Genomic DNA, 23,452 nt, shown 5'->3' with positions numbered 1-23,452 from the left:
TATATGGGACAATCAACTTCATCAGCTTGCTCTCCTAGCTTGTGTTCTATTTTGCAGCATTATAATATCAATATTCCTCTTGGCTTACAGCACAGTTGTTTTAATGTTTACTGTCATGTTTGTGAGATGTAAAAGTGTGCCATAACCGGTCTGCTTGCACTCATTTGCAGGTGTCCTGATCAACATGGAATTTTAATCATGTTTGATATTTATGATTCCAGATTCAGGAGGCTACAGCTCGATCAGAAAGCAGTAAAATAATCATACTGACACCACACACTTGAATCTAAAAGTCATGGCTGGCAAATCATTCTGTTAGTGCTTTCAGGCAGTATTGGATTTTCATGTGTTGTTGTTTCAGGATGCATCAGTTTTATTGGCTGATTTGGCCTTGTTGTTAAACATCAGTCCATTTGCAAATTACGTGATGTGAACTGATGTAATCCGCTGGTGTTTATCTGTGGTGTTGAATCAATATAACGCTGGAATCTAGTTCACCTAAACACTGTTCAGAGAGGAGTTTTGTCACCCTCCCCTCTCTCTCTCTCGTACTGAATCCTCACTTTAAACACCTTGATTTGGCCAAGTATTATGTGGATATCAACCATGGAACGTAATGATAGCATGCAAGGGTTTGTACTCAGAGCAGACTAACAGACACTGAGTTAAAAATGAGCTCTCCATCTCTCCAACATGGCACAGTGCTATGACCCAGGAGCTCATGATGGATGGCTCAGTGTGTTTTTAAAGTGTCAGGGAGTTGCAGAATTATTTTCATTATTTTGCTCTCTGTGCACTTAAAAACAATTTCTACAAATTTTCAGTTTATACAAGTAAAATGCATCACACTTGATGTGCAAGGTGTGTGAATGTGATGTTTTTTTTTTTTCAGATTTCAGATCCAAAAAATATCACATCCAAAAATAACAGACTCACAGAGACCTAAACACTAAGTAAAGCGATTTGATTTTTGTCCCAGTCCAGCCCTGGCAACGGATGAGAAGCAGGCTATTAATGTTTTGAAAATAAACCTTAAACAATACAAAAATCTTGAAATTGTTTAGTAATCATAATTGATTATGATGATCAGAGTGTAAATCAAAATAATGATTTTGGAAAAATGAATTGCTCTTTAATCGACCTAATCAAGGCTCAAAAGATTGCAAATTTCACTGCAACTTTAAAAGAAACAGCTGCTGGAAAACCAGGTGTCTTTGGCTGCATCCAGCACAAACAAAGTCTGTACACTCCTATAGGGATGCTTAAGCAACACATCAAAAGTTAAATTTGCATAAGAAGAAATCTGTGCTTGTACTCAAAGATGACTTAGTTGTGACATTGGTAAGTCTTCTAATGTTTTTTGGTCTGGTTCTGTAGTTTTAAAGTAGAGATTCTTGTTTTATTGTGACTCATTTGTAGTTCTGCCTCACTGGTGCGTCCAGTTCTGAGAGTGTTCCTGAGTGTCGGCCCTCATGTGTCTCCAGAAAGCTCGGAAGGGAAACACAAACCTCAGACTGAAGTGAGTGGAGGAGAGAGGAGTGTCTGTGACGCTGCCAGCAGTGCCTGCCTGTGGCCAGCCACTTCCTCCACCGCTCCATCACCGGGCTGCAGCCTTTCAGCCCTCCAGAAATAGCCGTCACAATCTGCCTTTCATAGGGGGACAGAGCGCCGCTGGGTCATGGCTGCGGTGCTTGTGTGTCTGCGTGTTGGCGAGAGCGAGTCGCTCTCCACTCGGCCATTCAGATCTCTGCCTGAATGTTTGTGGCTGTCTCTGGGTGTTTGCTGCGTTTCCACGGCAACGTTTACCCCCCTGCTGGCTGCATGGCTGTGGCAAGCAGTGATAAAAATTCACCCGTTCATGGCCAACTGCAGTGCTAATATCTAGGGATGAAGGCTTTAAAGTTTTTCTTTTCCAACTGTTCAATAATTTACACCGAGTTTGGAGATGAACTTTTTCATCTTCTTGCCACTGTGGCTGATGGATTAAAAAACCTTCTAGCAACTCATTTCTTTTTGTGAGTCTATCAATGATGGCCCAGTCTGATTATTAGGACCACTGTTTGGCTTTTGATATCTGTATCAGCACTTTGTTTTAAAAATCCCTGATGTCTCATGAACTTCCTAAGTTGTTGTCTGTATAGGCCCTGAAAAACAGTCACCCAATCCTAATCAAACAAACCCCCTGCTTAAAATAATGTGTTTTGGAACATACAATTTTTGTTGTTGTTGTTTTTGTTGTTAATTATAGGGATGCACCGTTACTAGCAATTCTAAGTGCTCGCAAAGCATCGTTGACACTAGGGGAATAACAATCCAAAGATGTATACTGATACATCGATTGGTTGAGTAACCCTCTGACAACAGCAACACCATATACGAAAAGAGAGACATCATTTAAAGTTAAATGACTTTTGAACTGTAAATCATAGGCACCTACTTGTTTTTCCCCTTAAGGCCCTCCGTTGTGCCGTTCTAATGACACCACGCCTTCAAAGCTCTTACAGAACGTTTTCTATCAGGCCTGGAACTTGGAAAACTTTCTGGGGTCTTTAAAGATTAAATCCACACTAGAGCCTGACCGATATGAGATTTTTGGGGCCGATGCCAATACCGATATCGGGGCCTAAAAAAAGCTGATACCCGATATATCGTCTGATGTATGAAATAAGAACATTGATATTCACAGGATATATACTGTACATGAACACAGATTTTTATATTGTCTTTGTTTATTTCACAAAGATGCAACTTAGACGACGTTAAAACGCTGTGTAATAGTCTTATATAAGATAATGGTGGACATGTGAATTAACAGTTGCATTTATCATTGTTTATTCTCTACTCCTGCGTCTCTACTCCTCTAAGCAGCAGAGATGCAACTGGTCGACTACAAGTCCCACAATGCTTTGCATGTCAACAAATATGCCTGCCCACTGAAGAAAGTCAGAGTACATAATCGAAAATGAATGAAAAATGGATAAAAAGACGCTTATTAACGGATGTAACGCTGTGGATTTAATCTCCAAAGACTCTGAAAAGTCACCAAAGTTCCAGGCTCGCTACAACAGCGTCCTTTAGAGCTACGGAGACATCGATAGTAGCAGCAATGGTAACGAACTGCAAAATGGTCAGCTTTCAGAGGAAAAAAAGAGTAAGTTTCTATGACTTACGGTTCAAAAGTTACCAACGTTTTTATAAACTGTGTCACGTATTGTTGTATAGGACAACACTGTCCTCAGAGACTCTGGAAAGTCAGCCAAGTTCCGGGCTCACTAGAAAATGTTTTGTAAGAGCTATAAATGCTTGGAAGACAAGATTAGAAAGTCACAACAGAGAGCTTTCATAGGAAAAAAAAGTTAGTGCCCATGACTTATGGTTCAAACATTACCAAGTGATTTATAAAGAGATGTGCCTGCGGTACAGATCCGTGCCGCATGACCTCTAAGGGTTAATATATCAGCTACATATTGGTCGATGTTGATAAATCTGTGATACGCGATATCTGCCCGATTAATCGGCCCGCCGATCAATCGGTTGGGCTCTAATCACACCAGTAACTCTGATATTGTACGTCTTTTATCCATTTATGATATGGATGCACAATATTATCTGCCTGATATCGGTATCAGCAGATATTAAAGGCAGATGTGGTCCCTCAGAGTCATTGCAGACAGGAACTGCTTTAAAGAATGACTCACATTCTCAAAAGTGCAAAGACTTTGTTGTAAAAATGTAAATTTTTGAAGACTTTTTGACACAGAATGATTATTTTTTTTAATTGTTTGGCCTAAATGAGATGGGAACAAACAAGTTTGTACAAAAACCTTTTAGTCATTATTGTTTTCTGTGTTTAATACATACAAATCTTTGAGTTTTAATTTCCAGTTAGTTATTTCTTTTGTCTTTATAGTCCCATAACTTTTTTTTAAATTCAAGAGACATCACTGCAGTACACATATTCTTAAAACCCGTGTTGTCCTGAAAAAGGATGTTTAGAGCTTGACTGTGCACCACAGGGTTGATGTTTAACAAGCCTTTTAAGACAAAAAGTCCTAATGAGACACTAGTTTAAAATCAGATAAAAAAAAAAATCAGATATCACTGATCAGCCAACTCAGTACTTTAGTTTTAAATACTTTAGGTACATTTTTCTGAAGCTGCCATGTTGTCCATCACCGAGTTTGAAGCTAATAGCCTGCTTCCTGATTGGTGAAAATTAAGTTGGAGTGGGACAAAAAAAAGATTCACATGTATATTGGAAATTTTCATTTGAGGATTTTAGGTAAATTTTTTTTTTTTTTTTAATATAAAGATAATATCTGCAGACTTGACCACTCATTAATAGGGATGCACAATAATACTGGTATCAGCAGATTGAAGCTGAAAAAAATGTCACTATCAGCACTGACAGATGTTGAAATTTCTGCTGATATTTACAGCCTATATATGGGCGTTAAATACCAGTGGATTTATCTGTACAATGTTGCATATGATATGCTTGCAGTCCAAAGAACGCCTTTTTTACAATACAATTTTAATTTATTTTAGAATAAAATGTGTCAAATAGACTTTGAAGATAACTTTGACAAATAATTTCAGGTACAGCAGAGACTTTTCCTCAGAATAGAAGTAACTAATTTGTATTATCCGTGTAATTGAAGGCTAAAATGAGTTTGGAAATATTGGCAAATTGATTATTGGCAAAGCATTACCATCCATCCCACTGATCAATGCAAGCTGTCTAAGGGTAGCCACGGTTTGCTTGTATTTATGTTTAACAGAATATAAAAGCAGGTAGATGTCCACTTTATTAAAGCAGAAACCGAAAAGTGTGACTTCTTTTGATTAGAGCAGGAAACACACATAACAGCTGTTAGAGAGCTGTCATGGTGCTGTGGAGAAACCTCCCTCCTGTCCCTGCAGAGATGTAGTAACAGTCTGTGTGTGTTTCAGTGTGTGGCTGCACTACCACAGTCTGTCTGCTGTGCTGAATGCTTGTTATTCATGAGGAAGACGATGGCCCCGGGGCCCCAACACTGCCCTCATTCCCCCATTCCTATTACACAGATACAGAGGAGAGTGTGAGTGTGTTGGGGGACGATGCTGATTCAAACACATGCTTCTTTACACTCAGAGCGCCTCTGGACCGTTTCTGTCCACAGGCTCTTTGTCTTCTGTCACAAACTTTAGACTCAAATACATTTTTAACCGCATGAGTCTGTTTTTTAATTAATGTGAATCACACCCCAGGGGGGCCACAGAGGGCACGCTCTTTGCCCCAGATTTAGATTTAGATTTAGATTTAGATTTAGATTAGGACTTCTTTCTAAAACTCTGCTGCTCAAACTGTCAGAGGGAAACCCCAAGTATCCAGCTTAGCCAGTTCAATCTGTGTGGTTTTCATCTTTCTTTGCATAGAGCTGGAAAAAGCTGGAAAAAGTGGCATGTTAGGCTTTAAATTTGACAGTGTTTCGTATAGAAACGTCAGTTCTCCTTGATGACAAGATTTTAACATGAGCTGAATTATCCGCAGAGGTCTCTTCAACAGACAGACTAAGGGTTAAAGCCTGGTTTATACTTAAGTGTCCAATCTACTCCAGAGCTTTGCTGTAGTGACCTGCACCATCATGTTTTTGAGGTTGATGAGTCTGCCTCACTTTACTGTACTTACTGTGCAATTTTAATGCCAGTTCCTGGTCCTGCTGCCACATTTTCTGCTTGTTTGTGAGCAGAACAGAAAACAGAACAGAAAATTGAAACTAAGTGTATTATGTTGGAGTAGGAGCTGATAAAGGTTGAGCAGCAGATGATTATACTGAAGTTATTGGAAAGATATCAAGAGAGGAGATTTTTTCCTCTTGATTGGCTACTCAATGATGCGTATGGGTGAGGAAATGCAGGTTGGATGCCAGCAAGTAGATTTGATGAGCTGTGTCGCCACCTGCAGCAGTTGATCTCACGCTACAGAGTGCACATGATATGCCTTCATACGTCACTCAGACTGGTAGTCAATGCTACCCAATGGACCAATCACAGGACTTGCAGTCTTTCATCCGAGTTACATTGTTGAAGAGGTGCACATCTGAACGAACAGCCCTTTTCTAAGCCAGTTCACAATTCCCTACTGGATTGAGATCTTTGACTCAGCCGCTCCAGAAAATTCACCTTGTTATCTGTAAACCATTTCTGTGTAGCTTCAGAGCTGTATGCTTGGGGTCATTGTCTTGCTGGAAAACAAATGTTCTCCCAAGCTGAGTTGTCTGGCAGACTTGATAAGATTGTCCTCCAGGATTTTCCTATTTTTTGCCACATTAATTTTTCTCTAGAAGCCTTCCAGGGCCAGCTACTGAGAAGCATCCCCGCAGCATGATGCTGCCACCATCGTGCTTCATAGTGGGGATGGTGTGTTTGTGGTGATGTGCAGAGTTTGGTGTCCGCCAAACTTAGTGTTGTGTGATGGCCAAAAAGCACCATATCTTCCACTTGACCATGGGGTCTCCCACATGCCTTTCAGGTGAACTCTAGTCAAGACTGAACTCTGGGGGCTGTTCAGTACCTTGAAATTTTTTTGTATCCACCCCCTGACTTAAACTTTTCAATAACCTTTTCTTTGAGTTGCGGGGGTGTTCTTTTGTCTTCATGGTGCAATGGTAGCCATTGTGCACAACAGTAGTTCTTACTTAGGGATGCACAAGGTTGGATTTTTTGCTGATATGCAGATATTTACACAATTATTTTAGCTGATGTTATATATAAATGTAGTTCAGATTTTAAAGTCAGTCCTTTTTACACACTTTAAAACTGAAGGATAGCAGATACCAATTAAAGTTAATATCTGTGGATACTGATCTCATGCGGATAATATTGTACATCCCTGCTACTAGTATGTTATTGTCTTATTGTAGATCTTTTAAAAAACAAATAGCTTTTCACTGACATAGCCTTGATTTCCTTTGACTGCATGTACCACTGAACAACCATCAAATATCTCTTAAACACAGAGCCTGCCACAGCTGATGTTTAGAGCCACAGTTCAAGAATTCATGGAGAAAATGTAAAGATTCTTGATTCTTCCTGCTCTAAATTCTTGGACCCCATGTAACAACCCCCCTTTTTTTAATTAGCATGATTCTGCTTCATTGCAGCTGCATGTTTGTTGTCACTGGTTTTCAAGATAAACACTGCCATGTTAAATTAAAGGAAGTAGAAAGAGGAGACACTGATATCTAAACATGGCGGTGGATGTTGTGTATGTGTGTTAGGGATGCCCCCGTCCTGGTCTTTGATGGTTTCCCTGGAATTTGGGGAATGTCTCGGTCCCCTCTCAGGACAAAGGCTGAGTCAGAGCTGCTCACAGCCGGCCAGCTGGAGCCCAAGGGAGCAATCGTTCAGATCTCTGGGGGCCGATTACCAGCGTGTCCAGACCACTTTTGATTTGAAGATAGGGGGTTGTTTGGATTAGAGGAGATGCCTGAGTGGATGCTGGGGTAAAAATACCTCACTGAACTTTCACATAGGGTTTACCACATGCCCACTGTTGTAGCAGTACCACTTTGCTTGGATCTATTATCAAAGATTTTAATCACTGAAGGGCCTTTATCTGTCACCAATTTGTATAGAGGCTTGTGGGAAATGTTGCCTGTTTGTGAGGTTGGTGGATGTTTTTATGATGTTTGACACATCTACACCTAATAGTTCTATTTTTATTTAAGCTCTTGCATCATAATATCTGAATCATTTTCTCTTTGGTGTATTAATAGAAGGAGCGGCCACTATGATGGTGATGGAGGATGAATGTTAGTGGAAGATTAAGTCTTTATTAAGACAGTTTCCAGGTCAAATCTGTCCTTCAGAAAAAAGGAAATCTGCCTCGCAGACACACACTGTGCTGCTGGCTTTAATCTAGCCTGTGATTGGTTTAAATGTGCAGATTAAAGGTTGGTTACTGGTCCAGGCCTGGTTTGATGTCTTTACATCTTTGCTGCTCTCCCTTCCCTTTCCCCAGAAGAAGCTTTGTGGTGTTTAAAGATTGTGCAGATCACTGCTGAAGGTTTTTCGTCATACTGGAAGTGAATATTTGATTGATGACCTTGAATACTTTACATTAGCTTTGATTAATCAACAAAAATTAGCTTGCACAAAAAAGTACTTGAAGATAGATGCAAATTCGATGTCCCTTAAAAAGTTCCTGAATCAGTGTAATGCTCAGCAGATGTCACTGCTGCAGTCCTACTAGTTTGGAGTATTTCTTAAAGCAGCAGAAGTCTAAACTTCCATCCATCCACAAATTCTCGATTGGATCGAGGCCTGGGCTTTGACTTGGACACTCCCAATCTGGGGTCTCTTGCATACTGATTAAAATTGTCCTCCAGAATTTTACTGTATTTTGCAGCTATCATCTGCCTTTACAAGCCTTGCAGGGCCAGCTGCCAAGAAGCATCCCCACAGCATGATGCTGCCACCAACCTGCTTCACAGTGGGGCTAGTGCGTCCGTGGTGATGTGCACTGTTTGAGGTCTCCCAAACATAGCGTCTTGCCTGATGGGCAAAAAGCAGTTTTCCTTCCACTTGATCATTGAGTCACAAGTTAACATGGCCACTCATTACACCGTAACACCAGTCTTTGATGTGAAACAGATGATACATCCTGTCATTTTTATTTTCAGTGCTGGTCTGCAGTTGTTGGCTGTTGCTCTGATTATTTTCACTCCGGGTAAATGTTTATATATGTGAACTCAGACATGAACACACAGCTCCACAGACGGTGCTGACAGACACAATAATGTGAACATTGCCGACACTGAGCTAGCTAATGCTAACAGCTAACGAGCTACACATGCAGCTGAGACGTCACGCGGAGGAAAATACCAGCGGTGTGTTTGATGTTAAAAACACTCAGGATGTAATGAAGTACGTAAAAAAAAAATATTGAACCTTGGACATTCTGAATCAATTCTGAATCGTAGAAATTAGTGAATGCCGTTCTGATGTGAATCGAATTTTTATGGCACCTCTACTACCAGTAGCAAGCGACTGTGTTATAGTTTAGATGGAGCCTTTGACTGGGATTGTGGACCCGACAATCAACTTCTATAAGGGTTGGCTCAGGTTAAGATGTAGAGTTGGTTGTCTGTCATCTGGAAGGTCAGAGGTTGGATACTCAGTTCCTACTCCATACTGTATAGACCAGGGGTGTCAAACTCAAGGCCCGGGGGCCAAATCCGGCCCGTGGTACAGTTGTACCTGGCCTGCTAGATTATATCATATTTTTATTATAACTGGCCCACTGATCTGCAGATTTCCTACAGTTTAAAAATGTAAACTTAACCCTGATGATTTAAAATGTCCTTGTTCTGTCATAAAAATAAGAAAAAGGTTAAAGAATTAGATAAAAAGTCAGGAATGTGGGAGAATACATTTCTGTTTTCATTTCATATTCTTGATTTTGCCTCTCAGTTTTGGATTTAACTTTTTATTTCATATTTTGACCTTTTCAATTCACATATTTGTCTTTTTTTTTTTTTTTTTTTCAAAGATTTATTTTTGGTCTTTTTGCCTTTATTTGATAGGACAGTGGATAGAGTCGGAAACAGGGGAGAGAGCAGGGAGAGACATGCAGGAAATAGTGCCACGGGCCGGATTCAAACCCGGGTTGCCTGCGTATATGGTATGCGCCTTAACCACTCGACTACCTGGCGCGCCACATATTTGCCTTTTTATCTAATTTTTTACCTTTTTTGATCCTCAATTTTAAACTTCTGAGTAATATTTTGGCCTTTTAACTTACGATTTTATTTTTTTTCTCATGTTTTGACCTTTTTAGCAACTAACTTTGACTTGTATCTCATAAATTGGCCTTTTGTACCCTCAATTTTAAATCTTAAGTAATATTTTGACCTTTGAAACTCAAGATTTTTTTCCCCCTCAGGCTTTGACATTTTTTTCAAAGATTTTTAAGTTTATCTCATATTTTGACCTTTTAAAAATTCATGATTTCAAATGTTTATCTCATGTTTTGACCCTTAAAACTCATGATTTAAAATTTCTTATATATTGGCCTTTCAAAAAAAAAAAAGATTTTGACTATAAATGCCTTTTGAGCTAATAAGTTTGAATTTTTCTCTCATATTTTGAGCCTTTAACTTTACCCCTTTTACTTTTTTTTTAAATCTCTGGTGAAAATGAGGTTGACAGTTTATGGTTTAATGTTGGCCTTGTTTGGCCCTCAGCTGGGACCCAAATTCAGAATTTGGCCCCCTGCTGTGATTAAGTTTGACATCCCTGCTATAGACCCTCAACCCCAGTTTGCTGTATGAATGTGAATGAATGGGATTACTGAAATCAGTGAGTGACTGGTTAAGCACTGTTGAGTAAGACGGCTTGAAAAGTTCTAAACAAGCTGAAGACCATTCATGATTTTAATGCAAGAAGGAATATGAAAGCATTTTTGTACTAATTTCATCATCAATCTGCCTGTCTTCATTGTCTTCCAGTCTCTCTGTCTGCTGCCTGTTGGCTTCTGAGACATCATGCCCATGTTTCTCTGCTGCTGGTCGCTTAAGTGATGAGATGTTATTTACGGGCCATCTGTGTGGGCGATTAATGCAGAGGAAAGAGATAAAGGGTTAATTTAGAGCCAAATACAATCCGGCACTACGTTATCTTTCCAGTGATAAAAAAGAAGAGTCTGAAGGATGTGATGTGTTGCTGAGTGAAGACAAAGGCCCTGGTGCTAGGAGATAAGTTGTGATTGAGAGCATTAGCTCACAGCTATCATGTTTCCTGTTGCACTAATCTGGGCTAGCTCACGGAAATGGTTGTGTTCATCTCATTCTAAGTGTACTGCTTGCATTAGGAGTATACACTGTTTCCTGTTACATGGTGTGGGCGTAACCATGTTTATTTCACAGCCATGTAATGATCCCTCCTTCTCCTAGCCTTTTATAAGCTACAATTAAAAAAATCTCAGTTTTTCACCATCATACATACATCCTCCTGTCCATTTAAAGCTCTGTAAGAGCCACAAGACTGAACCTATCTGTGACAGCATCGTCTCAGCATGTAGACTCTCCTCATGTGATCATTATGCACTGACCGTCCTGTCACTCTGCTGTCACTTTATATATGACTCTGGGAAGTTTATACATATCCGTACAATACACTTAAATGACTAAATTCCTTCACTTCTTCATAAAAAGACTCTGAAGTCACAGATTATGAGATTTTGCAAAGACTGAATGTCATGTATGGCTCCTCTTTACAAAACAAGAGCTAGATTCTGTGGGAAAATGCCACATCATATGGTTTACAAGAAAAAAAAAATGGACCTGAAACTTGTGCAGCTTTTGGTTTTGATAGTTGGGATGGGAGTTGATAAGATTTCATTGATATTGATGCTGTTATCAATTCTGCATATTTTTCTCCTTGGATAAAGTAGACTTTCTAGGTTTAACCTGTTGCCTGCATATTCTTCTTCTTGTTAAGGTCACTAAAAACAAAGAGGATCTGTAATCTTTGAGAAAACTAGTCAAGTTTGGAAAGTCACACATTTAAAAGAAAAAAAAATCACAGTTTTTGACTTGAAAAGTCATAAACTTAGTTAAGTGAACTAAAGATTTGTATTTTTAAAATTATAGTTGAAAGTAGCTGGTTGCATAGAAGAAAATTATAACAGATTCAGCTGTTTTCCTTGCACAAGTTGCAAAGTTATCCAACTTCTAGTTTTAGATTGGTACATTTCTAACTTACGATATCAGAAATTTATGACTTTATAAACCGAGATTAAAAATGTTAAAATCTACGACTTTTGAACTCAGAAGTTATGAGTTAAATTTTCAGCTTTTTAAAATGTAGATATTAAAGATGCACGATATTATCGGCCTGATATCGCTATCAACTAAAAAACATGCAAATACCGGTATTGGCAGATATCAAAATTTCTGCCAATATTTACATCTGATATTTTGTCTGTGAATATCAGCATATATCGATTGTAAAGTTTGGCCATTTGTACTAATAAATGAGTGGTTTTAGGCTGGACCAACAGATCTGTGTAAGTTGAGATTTTTTTCTTTATTTATCCTCATTCTTTAAAATGTATTTTTATTTTATTTATTTAAAAGTTATTTAACCTGGAAAGCCTCAATGAGATTAAAAAAATCTCCTTTACAAGAGTGTCCTGGCCAAGACAGCAGCACGTCAAAGAACACATTTACAGACAAAGATACAAAACAATGACAAAAGCAGATCACCATATCCAGTTTAACATCAGAAGAGAAATAAATCAACCATCAAAGCATTTACAGTCTGATGCATCATCCTCCAACAACTTCAGTCTACTTTTAAAAGTGTGTTTTAAGAAAAAAGTGTCTTTTTTCATCCTCAAACCTTAAATTTTCATCAAAGGACTGAATTTTATTTATGTAAAGCATATTTAAATATCGGTATCGATATCAGTATTGGCTAAAGTGAATCTCTAAATATTAACATATCGGACATTGGCAAACATCCAATATCATGCATCCCTCATAGAAATTGTTAGTTTGTTGTTTTGTGAATTTTTATCTTTAGAATCTCAAACATTTTTTTCCTCAAAAATCAAAGGATCCTCTTATGTTTTCTTTCAATATTTTAGGGTGGTTCTAATGCACTGTACATTATGTTTGTAATCATGATCCTAAAAAAGTATATTCTCATTTAATTTTGATGTAAGAACATACAGGGTCCTGATTTTTGTGTTAATTCTCTTCCATGCACCTGCCTCATGAAATACATCAAAATATTCAAAGCCTCTGTACTTTTAGCACTTTCATTTGTTTCTACATCATTTGAATAACAGAGACTGAATTATTCTAAAACCTGTCCGATTGAAAAGTGTAGAAGTATCAAAGAATCTGCACACTTAGAAGTTGGTCTTGAATGTTTTGTGCAGGTTTGATGTCTGCAAACTTGCGAAGATCGCTGCAGATGCAGAGAGAAAAGGAGATAAACTGAAGGTCCATCAGATTTGAGTTTGGTTAGAGTTCATTTTAATCACTTTAGCTGCTGTGCTGCTCTCCGAGGCTGCTTCCTCTCCTGGAAAGCCTTTCTTTTCTGTTTTGGGGGGCTCTGCTGGTGGAGGAGGGGGGCATTAGTTTTTCAGGAAGGATGTGAGTTTGCTGAAGAGCTTTTGCACAAAGAAAATGTCCCACATTGTCTCCAGGGCGACGGTCGCTGCCAGATGGAGCGGTTTTTTCTTTCAGCCCTCATTCGGCTCCTCATGCAGCGCCGCTCAGACAGGCAGTTTTTCAGAGAGGACTGGCTCTTGGTTTGATGCAGGATTATTGTTTTTACTGTCATCTGAGACCAAATTCAGACAGCTTTAAATGTCAAGAGTTACTTATTGATGAGTTTCTTCAGTTCCTCTGACACAATGAGAGGCCCCAGTCTGCTGCTTTTAATAAGAGTGACTCACACTTCTTCATATTACTCAACTGGACCGTCCTGCAGGAGTGTATCACAGAGTGTGCCTGAGCGTTCATATCTTCATGAGTGTGTGTAATAAAAGATGGGTGGACAGCAGGAGAGCGCTGTCAGAGGGTGTGGTGGAAAGCTGAGTCCATATCATTATCTCATAGTTTTTTTAGTTTGTTTTCATCTACACATTTGGACTTTAGACCACTTTTTTGGAGATACACTCTTCTCAAAGTGCAAACATGGTTGTTGTAAAAGTTGTGCAGTAATGGCAGCTCATGTATACCCAAAACCACTTCAACAATATAACAGATACCCTGTTGAAAACTTGGGATGATCTTTTTTGGCAAAAATGCAAACTGTGTTTATGTAATAATACTCAGACCATGAGGCTATGTTGCACTCTGACAGCCAGCTGATCTCAATTATCACCTCTCTGCTCCCACAGCAAATCACAGCTCTTTCTCTCAACACAGCAGTGTATTTAAACATGACTACTTCTCACTAATTCTTGCTAGCATTAATGCTGATGCACCATGCTGCTGCTACCACTGGCAAAGTTTAACCTCCTCCACCCCAGCTCCTCCTTTACAGCATAAAGCTTGTAGAACCATCATATTCAGATTAATGCTACTATGCATTAATTGCTTTTGAACCAATTTTCCTGTATTCAATATGCATTGTCATAAATACATTTATATGGGGGTTTCTAGCTGTGCACTTCCTGTAAGTCAAAGCATGCTGTTTGACTAACCCTGGGAGCATTCTTTTACGCACAGCCTTCTCCGTCAAGTAAAACTGTATATCCATTTTGCAATAAAATGGTTAAATATATGATGAGAGTTTTCCAGAATGAACTACAAAGTAATGCCAATTAAATAAAATAATTTGTCTTATTGACTAATTGATTTTAATGGTACTTATGACAAAGTTTGGGGGATTTTACCACATCTCCAGCGAGTAAAAGAGGATTACTAACCACCGGAAGCAGATGAGTTGAAGGAGTTTTTTCATCTTGACAGACTAAGGTGAGGTAAATCAACTCAATCTGAGTGTACATGTGAGACCATCAAATAAACTCTAGCGCCAGGGTAAAGTAACGCTTTTCTGGGAGTTTATTTTTAACTCTTATCAGGAGTTAAAATAAACTCTTAGGGGAGTTAAATTACTACTCTCACTAAGAGTAAAATAAACTCCCATGCTGAGTTATGTGTACTCTTTCTCAGTGTTAGTAGTTAACACTTCACAGTGTTATATATTTTCATGCACAGAGGTTATATTATAGACCACTTTAAACACTGCTAGATGAAGTTCTACCATGCAAAAAAAAAAACAACCAATTCCCATTGGCCATTGTGGCTAAGCTGGTGTGCTCTGGTCAGGATGGGGCAAAGAGACAGAGAGCGCCTCTTCCTTTACTAAAAGCCAGTCCTTGTCACGTGTGGGAAGTGTATAACTCAACGGACAGCATCAGTCATGGTCCAGATGTGTCTAACATCAGAATCAACAATAATCCACCAGAAACATGAGCAAAATCATTCAAGCAGTGATAACAGTACAACAGGCAACGTCGAAACAGGAGCACAGGAGCATCACTGAACTCAAGCTGGAGTCTAAGCGCGTGAATGTACTCTGAAAATCCAACTCTTTCACTCTTTTTGTTTAACTCCCAGTTTTTTCACTCTGGGAGTTTGCTGTGCAGAGACTTTATTCAATAGGTGATGTGTGATTGTGAAAGTGATTTGATTTAACAGACGCCCCTTGACTCACGGTATCATGTTGAGTTACAGGGCCTATGAGCCTCATCAGCTCAAATGTAGATTTTCTGGTTTAGAAAAAATGTGGAACTATTCCTTATGGAGCTGGGTTTGTGGCTGGACGATGGTTTTTTTTCAGTTATCCCGTTTCAGCCATTTTTCAAGCCAAAACAGCATTAGAACTTGCCCAGCTCTACCACACACCAATCATGTGACTCAAACCTAGAGATTAAGCCAATTATAAGGAGATAATATCTGTGATACAGTTGACCACCAGACTCTTATCAAGTCATGAGGCATCAGTTGGGATTAGAAGTACTGTCCTAAAGTGGTTCCAATCATATCTCGCATGGAGGACTTTTATCGTACATTTAGGCCAGTACTCCTCTGCTACGGCTCACTAGGTTATGGGGTCCCTCAAGGCTGACAGGGAAGAGATCATGACCATGTCACACCAGTTTTAACATCCATCCACTGGCTTCCTGTCAGCTCCAAGATCCAGTTTAAGATTCTTTTACTGTTTTTAAAAGATTGCATGGGTTAGCCCCACAATACTTGTGAGTTGTTGCATCATCACGCTCCAGTCAGGGTGTTGCGGTCAACACATTAGAAGCTCTTAGAAGGTGCAAGTGTAAAGCACGAGGTGTCAGAGCGTTTGTAGGTCTGAACTGTTTATTATTGTTTTTTTTTGTTTTTTTTTAACTCTTTGTATTGCGTTTATTTTCTTCTATGTTATTAGCCTGTGCAGCACTTTGGTCAGCTGTGGTTATTAAAACATGCTATTGAATAAGTTTTGACTTCACTTGACATTATTAGTTTGACATTTTATCAAGCATATTTCCATTAAAGAGGTTCAGCATACTTGATGTTTTTTTTCTCTGTGAAGTTATGAGGTGTCTTTACTCTGATGACACACACTGAAAGTAAAGGACATACTGAAACTTGCTGGGAAATCTGCAGGTTGTGTGTTGAAACCAGCCCAACATGTCATCCATGTCCTTGATTTAAATAAAAAAGACAGTTACAACCCCTTCAGCTTCTGTCTCACACATCCCCTCAACCTCGCTCAGTCTTCAGTATTCTTGTGAATTATGCTATAGGTGCCATCTCAGGTTTGCAGGTGAAGTTGCACCTTGAAAACCAAAAAGGTCACACAGCATTTGAATGAACTTAAGGAGGCAAAGAGTGTTCAGCTCAGTGTTCTTTCTTTAGTAAAGATAAAGTTGATGCACTTACTTTCAACTACTTTATTTTGACCGTAGTTGCAGGTTTGGGCGCTCTGTCCATGCACACAAAGACGCATGGAAACAAACAAGGCTCAAAGGTCTTTTGTCCCAACTGCTGCTGTCGCCGTGGAAACGGCCTGATGTCGTGTCACTGTGGTTTGGAGGCCTGCAAACGAGAAGCTGTGGTCTGGTTCAGCACCAACAGCATGACACATGCACAGAACTACACACTCTGACTGCCATCATTCAGAGATCACATGAGCAGCCGGTCTGCTTCCCTCCTGTGTCACAGAGCATCACAGCCAGTCGTCATCTGTGTGAGGAGTCATCGCTCCAACACACAAGCTGTACGTGTGACCCACATTTCCTCCTCTGCTCCGTCTTTCACCCTTTACAGGCCTGCTTCTGTCTGTGTGCGTTTGACAAGGCTCCTAATGGGGTTTATACCAAAGATATTGAGTTCAGGTTCAGACTATCAGCTTTTTGGTGTGACATTACTGCTCTGGGAGATGAGTTTCTGATTATATCTGTGGTATTTCTCTGTGGGGGGATACAATTTTTCTAAACAGAAAAATCATAATTAAAACTGTATTTTGCTTTAGTAAAAGTAAAATTTTGGATTTGTTTATCTAGTGATAAAGCAGCTGTCAGAAAGAGAAAGTGGGACTCAGTAGAACCAGAATGATCAGTAGAGATCAGTCAACATCATGGAAATTGACATCACACCATCCGACCAATCAGTAGAGGCCCAGAGCATCTCAGACTTCCTGTTTCCTTCAGAACTTGAAAAATGCAGTTTTACATCTCCTTTTTTGTCCCAAACAAATGGGAGACTTTAAGACTTAAACATCAAAAAGGTGAATAGCAGTGCTAAATGTCATCATGGGTTATGTTGAAGATTTCTAGCAGTTACTGAAACCATGGAGGAACCATATTTGGACAAGCTCTCTCTTATAAAGTGTTGTCTGTATTAGGACTGATGGCCAACTCATCCAGCAACCGTACAAAGGGTGTTTTCTTGACAAACAGGCTATTATAGTGTAGAATAAAAGTTGGATGTTGCTAAAAGCTTTGTAAAAAAAAAAACATCAAGTCCAGTGGTAAATTTTACTTATTTATGGAAATTTTCATGATCTATTGAAATAACACAGTTTACAGCCAGTCTACTATGAAAACACTACTGTCTATTATCTCTAGATGCTTCGTTCTCAACTGGTTGGTTTGAGCCCAAAAGTGGTTCAATAAAAACTGACATGACTGACATGTACTTTTGTTAAAAATTTAAATGTTTGAACTTCCAAAAAACTCAAGTGAAGTCTACTTGGTTTAACACAGATGGAAAGTAAACACAAAACTCCCCCCTTTCTGTCAATAACCAAATAAAAGACATTTTCAATCTGCAGTTTCTTGAAGGCTGTAATCAACTTGCAGGCCATTTTGAAATAGCTAACTTGAGCTAGTGTGCATGGAAGTTGATGGCTTTAGGGAAAGAGGGAGGCCAGATTTGTCTTTTATTTGCTGAATAAAGAGAGTCCAGCAGTGGTTGAAAAGCCCGTTCACAGTCTGCACATTGAGGGAGTCTCTTTGGTTGCTCAGCACTGTGGGACCTGAATGCACTGATTGTGACTTGCTGATTGTTTTTCTCACAGTGTAAACACACAGCTGCAGATACTCTGTCCAAGTCATGAGGTGCATAAACAATTGGTGTGAAAGGTACAATATGCAGATTTTTGGCACTGAAATGTCTTCATTGAATAGAAAATGACTAAACCTGTTATATACGTTTAATGAGTACTCACTTTATCTCAAATATTTCCGACTGTTTTTTCAAAGGCAGAGAAATCCTTGATTTGTATGGCTGTACTGGGACGTGACGTGTTCAATGTTTCTGTAGAAAAACTGTCTGTTAATGGCAAAGACCTGTTCCTGAGGAAGTTTGAACTGCTACTGGAAGCTGCAGGGCTGTTGCCTGTGCTGGACCATGATTATTCTCTGCTATCAGCTGCACGTTCTTTCAGCAATAGTCCCCTGAAGTGCCAAACTCCCTCCCTCTGACTTTCTACCTTTGTAACTCTGTGAACCCACCAGCAATTTTTAAGTGAAGTATAGACGTGGTGCTTGTTTTGAAAACAGGGCTCTGTTTGTTGAAAACTGTACTCCATGAGGTGTTTCTATTTAACAGTAAGCCAAAGTTTTGGTTTCTTGGATGCATTTCTCATGATAAGGGAGAAAAGCTGTTAAGAAGTGCCCTTCTTGGTTAATACTGTGAGTGATCCCTGAATGTTTTGTGGGTAGCTTGCAGCTACCAGGAAGGCCACATTTAACTGCGTTTCTCCCTTACTTGAAAAATCCAACCATGACAAATGTTTGTAATTACACATTATTCAAAACAAAGTTAGCAACAGAGGTGGGTAGAGCTGAGCAGCTCATCTGTACTTGTCATCTTTTGTAATTGATTTTGATTGTTAGCTCCCTCTAGTAGAATTCACATAGTGTGCATTTAAAGCTTTATAGTAATATTTCCAGTCTAGAGTTAACATGTTTTAACCAGTCATTTGGGTGTGTTAAGTTTTCCATGTGGAGATTTTAAAGGTTCAGACTGCCATGCATGTAGTGCTATAAACTTTTGGTCTATATTTTCTTTGTTATGGCTTTTTTAAACATTATCTAGCATGCTTTTTGCTGTTAAACTTTTTTTACATTTATTTTTTAATTTTTTATTCATGCAAAAACATTACGAGAAAGTAGTGACACAAATTAGTGAACAAGAGACACAAAACATCAAAAACAAAATAATGAAATGCCACAGTAGCATATGGGTAGGTAGAATATAGTGTTCATTTGGAAGATGCTGTTAAACTTTTACCACCTTTTACCATATGAGGGAATAAGATCATGAGTCTTTAAACCATTTCTGTGTAGCTTTTGCTGTATGATCCTTGTCATCGTCTAATAAAATAAATCTTCCCCAAAGCCGTAGTTCTCTTGCAGACTGAATAAGATTGGCCCTCAGGGTTTTCCTACATTTCACTTTATATCATATCATTTTACCCTCTACCTTTACAAGCCTTCCAGGGAAGCTACCGAGAAGCATCCCCACAGCATGATGCTGCCACCACTGTGCTTCACAGTGGGGCTGACGTGTTTGTAGTAAGTGTCTGCCAGAGCGTCTTATTTGATGCCCCAAAAGCATCTGGTCTCACCAGACCAAAGAGCTTTCTTCCACTTGACCACATGCCTTCTAGCAAACTGTAGTCAGGATTTAATGAATGTTCTTCAACAGTGGCATTCTCTTTGCCAAGCTCATGAAGCTTTGACTGGTGAAGAACCCAGGCAACAGATGTTGTAAGCAGCGTCTTTCCCATCTCAGCTGCTGAAGCTTGTATCTCCTTCAGAGTAGTCATAGGTGTCTTGGTGGCCTCTCTCAGTAGTCTCCTTCTTGCATGGTCCCTCAGGACAGCTTGATCAAGGCATTTAAAATTTTTTTGTATCAATCTCCTGACTTAAACGTTTCAATAACCTTTTCTCTGAGTTGCTTGGAGTGTTCTTTTGTCTTCAAGGTGTAATGGTAGCCAGGAATATTGATGAACCAGTGACTGGACCTTCCAGACTCAGGTGTCTTATACTACAATCACTTGAAACACATTCACAGCACTAAGGTGATCCCCACTTCACTAATTGTGAGACTACTAGCACCAATTGGCTGGACCCCCCACTTTAAAGGGGGTGAATATTTATGCAGTGGCTTATTTAATATTACATATTTTTGTTTAATTGACATCGCCTTGTATAAATCTGTTTTCTCTTTGATATTAAAGAGTTCTGTTGTGAAATTGTGACAGAAAAAGACAAATTATATTCACCATGATTCATTTATAAAATCTATAAAAGGGTACAAGGGGATGAATACTTTTTTAGGCACTGTATATTGAGAAACATGCACGGCTGTCTACGTGTTGTGACAAAGCTGTCTGCAGCTCTTCATTTTTGTTCTTGCAGCAAGTCGTGCGTAGATAGTCTGTCCAGGAGGAAATAAAGGCAAGATGCACAGATGGAAACCTGCAGGTGGAGTTCAAGGTCATGTCCAGAGTTTGAAATTTAGGGATATAGTGTGCTACTGGAGGAAATTGTCTAAATAAGAAAGAGGTTGCATGACAATCTGGCTCCAAAGAGAAACAGTGCAAACCATGGACAGTACTGTATCAGAAACAGCAACATGAATGTATTGATTATAATCAAGCTTTAAATCTGATTATCCTCCTAATCAGACATCTGCCGCATGTTACATCCTTGCGAGGCATCTGACTCCACACACTTCACATTCCTCACACACCGCAGACTGATAGTGAGCTGTGGGAGTCAGATCTGTTGCTCTGTTGTGTGGTCGCTCCTGAAAACCACTCACGATTTCCTAAACAGCAGCGCTCCTTGTTGAATTTTCAGCATCTCACATGTACACACGAAGACGACATTTGCCAAATCTTTTCATGCCTTCACCCCGAGAATAACCATGGTGGTTAGCCTTAAAATTAATTTAAATGCTAAGTGGAACATAAACTCTCTGTGTGTTTAATGTACTGGATGTCAAAACCAGGTCAATGTTAAACATGTCGGGGGTCACGTGAGTGAAGTGAAATGAAGTGTTAAACGATGATTTTTGTGTGACCTCTTTAGCTTATACTAGTGAGAGGAGTCTGTCCTTAATTAAAGATGAGATTCTCTGTCAGTTAAATAAAACATTAGTAAAAAATGTCTCAACTTCTAAGTTCCAACCTGCAGCTGGTGGAAACAAAAATCAAGGTCATGCAGTTTGATTCGATTTGATACATCTGGTGCATCGCTGCTGTGTGTGGGGGCTCCTCAACAAACAGTCTGCTGGAGTATTGCCACTGAGTCACTGAACTGGATCTGACTGGAAAGCATCTGTGTGACACAAAAGCGGCCCATATTATGGGAAATCCTACTGTTCTGTTTTTGGGGTGTATATTTGTGGTTACCACCAGGCTCATTGAAGACATGTGCATTGCTTGATTTTTTTGGATTGATTGATGCTGTTTAGGAAAAGAATATTTCCTGGTAGGGGAAGCACAAATAAGTTCACATTTTCTTGTCTGGGCATCATGGGAACAGTTTGGCAAAGAAATGGACAGTTTACTAGAGTTTGTGGTTTCTTCTCCAGTCAATCCTTCAGACATTTGGAGGAGAATTTTGGTCTGTTTTTTTGGTGGAGATTACCTGGTGAGGAGTTAACAGCCTCAGTCTTAGTTTTTGCCTTTCAGCCTACTTATAAACTAGCAACCTGCCAGGCAGCCTGTTGTTTGTAGACAATTGAAAGGGGTCACTGCCTAGCAGGTAACTAGTATATGTGTCTCCTGGAAGGCAAGCTCTAACTAACTATGCCCAACTGCTTTATGGTTATCCACAACCAAAGGGCTGCCTTGCTAGGGATGAGTATCAAAATCTACTACCAACATGGAAGTGGTACTAACAAATCTGATACCTACAGGACTGAATTACATTATTGATACCTCATTTAGATACCTCGCCACCCCAATGCGACTCTCTGCCACCCCAAATGTAAAGCCCGCTCTCTGCTTTTCTTATCCCATGTTCTACTGGCATCTGTGCAAGGTTATTTCTGCAAATCATTAATGATACCCTGCTTTTATTCTCCCGCCAACTTTCAGCACTCTTTTTTTCCTCTCAAAAGTATCGATTCAAACCCTGTTTAGGCACTTGCACAGTATAAAAGTATCCAATTGGCACTGGTATCAGAAAAAAAAACAAAAAAAAACAAAATGATACCCACCCCATGCCTAGCAGGGAGCTAGTACAAGAAGCCTTGAAGATATTAACATGTCCCTACCATGTTTTTAGCTGCCTTTAAGTTAGCTCAGCTCGATATAAAAAAGTTGCTAAGCATCCTTGAAAGCAGCTAGGCAATTTGTTTGCTTGTTTTTTTTTATATCTATGAGATTATTCAGATTTCACTTAAGGTAGCTCTTATTAATAAATGTATGCCTAATACAGAAGCTAGCAAGCAAGCTAGCATAGTTGCTTGGTGTACAAGCATTAATTAAAATGCTGCTTTGTATTTATTAGCTATTAGGTTATATTTTGCTACGCAAATGTTAATTAATCTATGATATTTTTCAGGTTTGACTTAAGGTAGATCCCGCAACCCCCAACAGGAAAAGCGGTATAGAAAATGGATGGATGGATGGACTTAAGGTAGCTAATGTTAACTAACTAGTCTATGTCTAATGTAGTATCTATATGAGATGAGATTGGATGGATGAGAGATGAAGCACATGACCTCACCTGATCAGAAGGCGATCGGAGCTGCAGACCTTCCAGGCAAGGTTGAGGGAATTAAACACCAACACCAAAGCTTAGGAGATATTATTTGTGTCAACAGTTGCAATTAAAAAAGATGTCAATACCTTCGCACAAACTTGCAGGAAATTGCCGGATTTTGTTCAATAGCTGCTGAAGTGCCGTCTGTTCTTGCCCGTCGTATGTGCTTTCTGCTTCACCCTCAGTCACTGTTTTATTCAGTAGTTGGCAAGTAAGTTTTGGTAAGTGCCCTTATAATGTCATAAAGATGAATACGTTCATGTTAGTTTGCTTTTTCAGAGAGACGGAAAGCTGAGGAGGGAGACAGTGACGTTTCCTGGTTTTCTTTATGCAGACCTTTGTCTATAAGCTTCAAATCTCTACACCAAAGCTGACAACCTTACAATGTCCTAAATATGAAAATAAGATTATTATGATAATTATCAGCACCCTAGGACTGCCCTTTCAATCACAAATTCTGGTTTGATTTATTATGAAAGAAAGACCATTTTGGAGCCTAGTGACAGCATGGCAGTATATTTAACTGACTTACACAGACAGCAGATTGACTGTATCTACAGCAGCTAAATGTCCTGAGTGCTGTCACAGAAACTCAGCAGAGAAACACTGCCTTGCATGCGCAGGATTTGATCATATTTGTTTTCTGAAACATCAAATAAC

The 23,452-nt window shown here is 39.3% G+C and overlaps 1 protein-coding gene across 5 annotated transcripts in view; it reads left to right on the top strand.

Moving 5' to 3' along the window:
- sbf1 (SET binding factor 1) overlaps positions 1 to 23,452 on the top strand; it is a 91,222-nt gene that overhangs the window by 10,188 nt on the left and 57,582 nt on the right. The window lies entirely within an intron of this gene.

The sequence above is a fragment of the Cheilinus undulatus genome, linkage group 23 (assembly GCF_018320785.1).
Source record: "Cheilinus undulatus linkage group 23, ASM1832078v1, whole genome shotgun sequence".
NCBI classification, from domain to species: Eukaryota; Metazoa; Chordata; class Actinopteri; order Labriformes; family Labridae; genus Cheilinus; species Cheilinus undulatus.
Note: the sequence above shows the minus strand (reverse complement) of the source record. Positions and strands in the feature narration are given on the sequence as shown.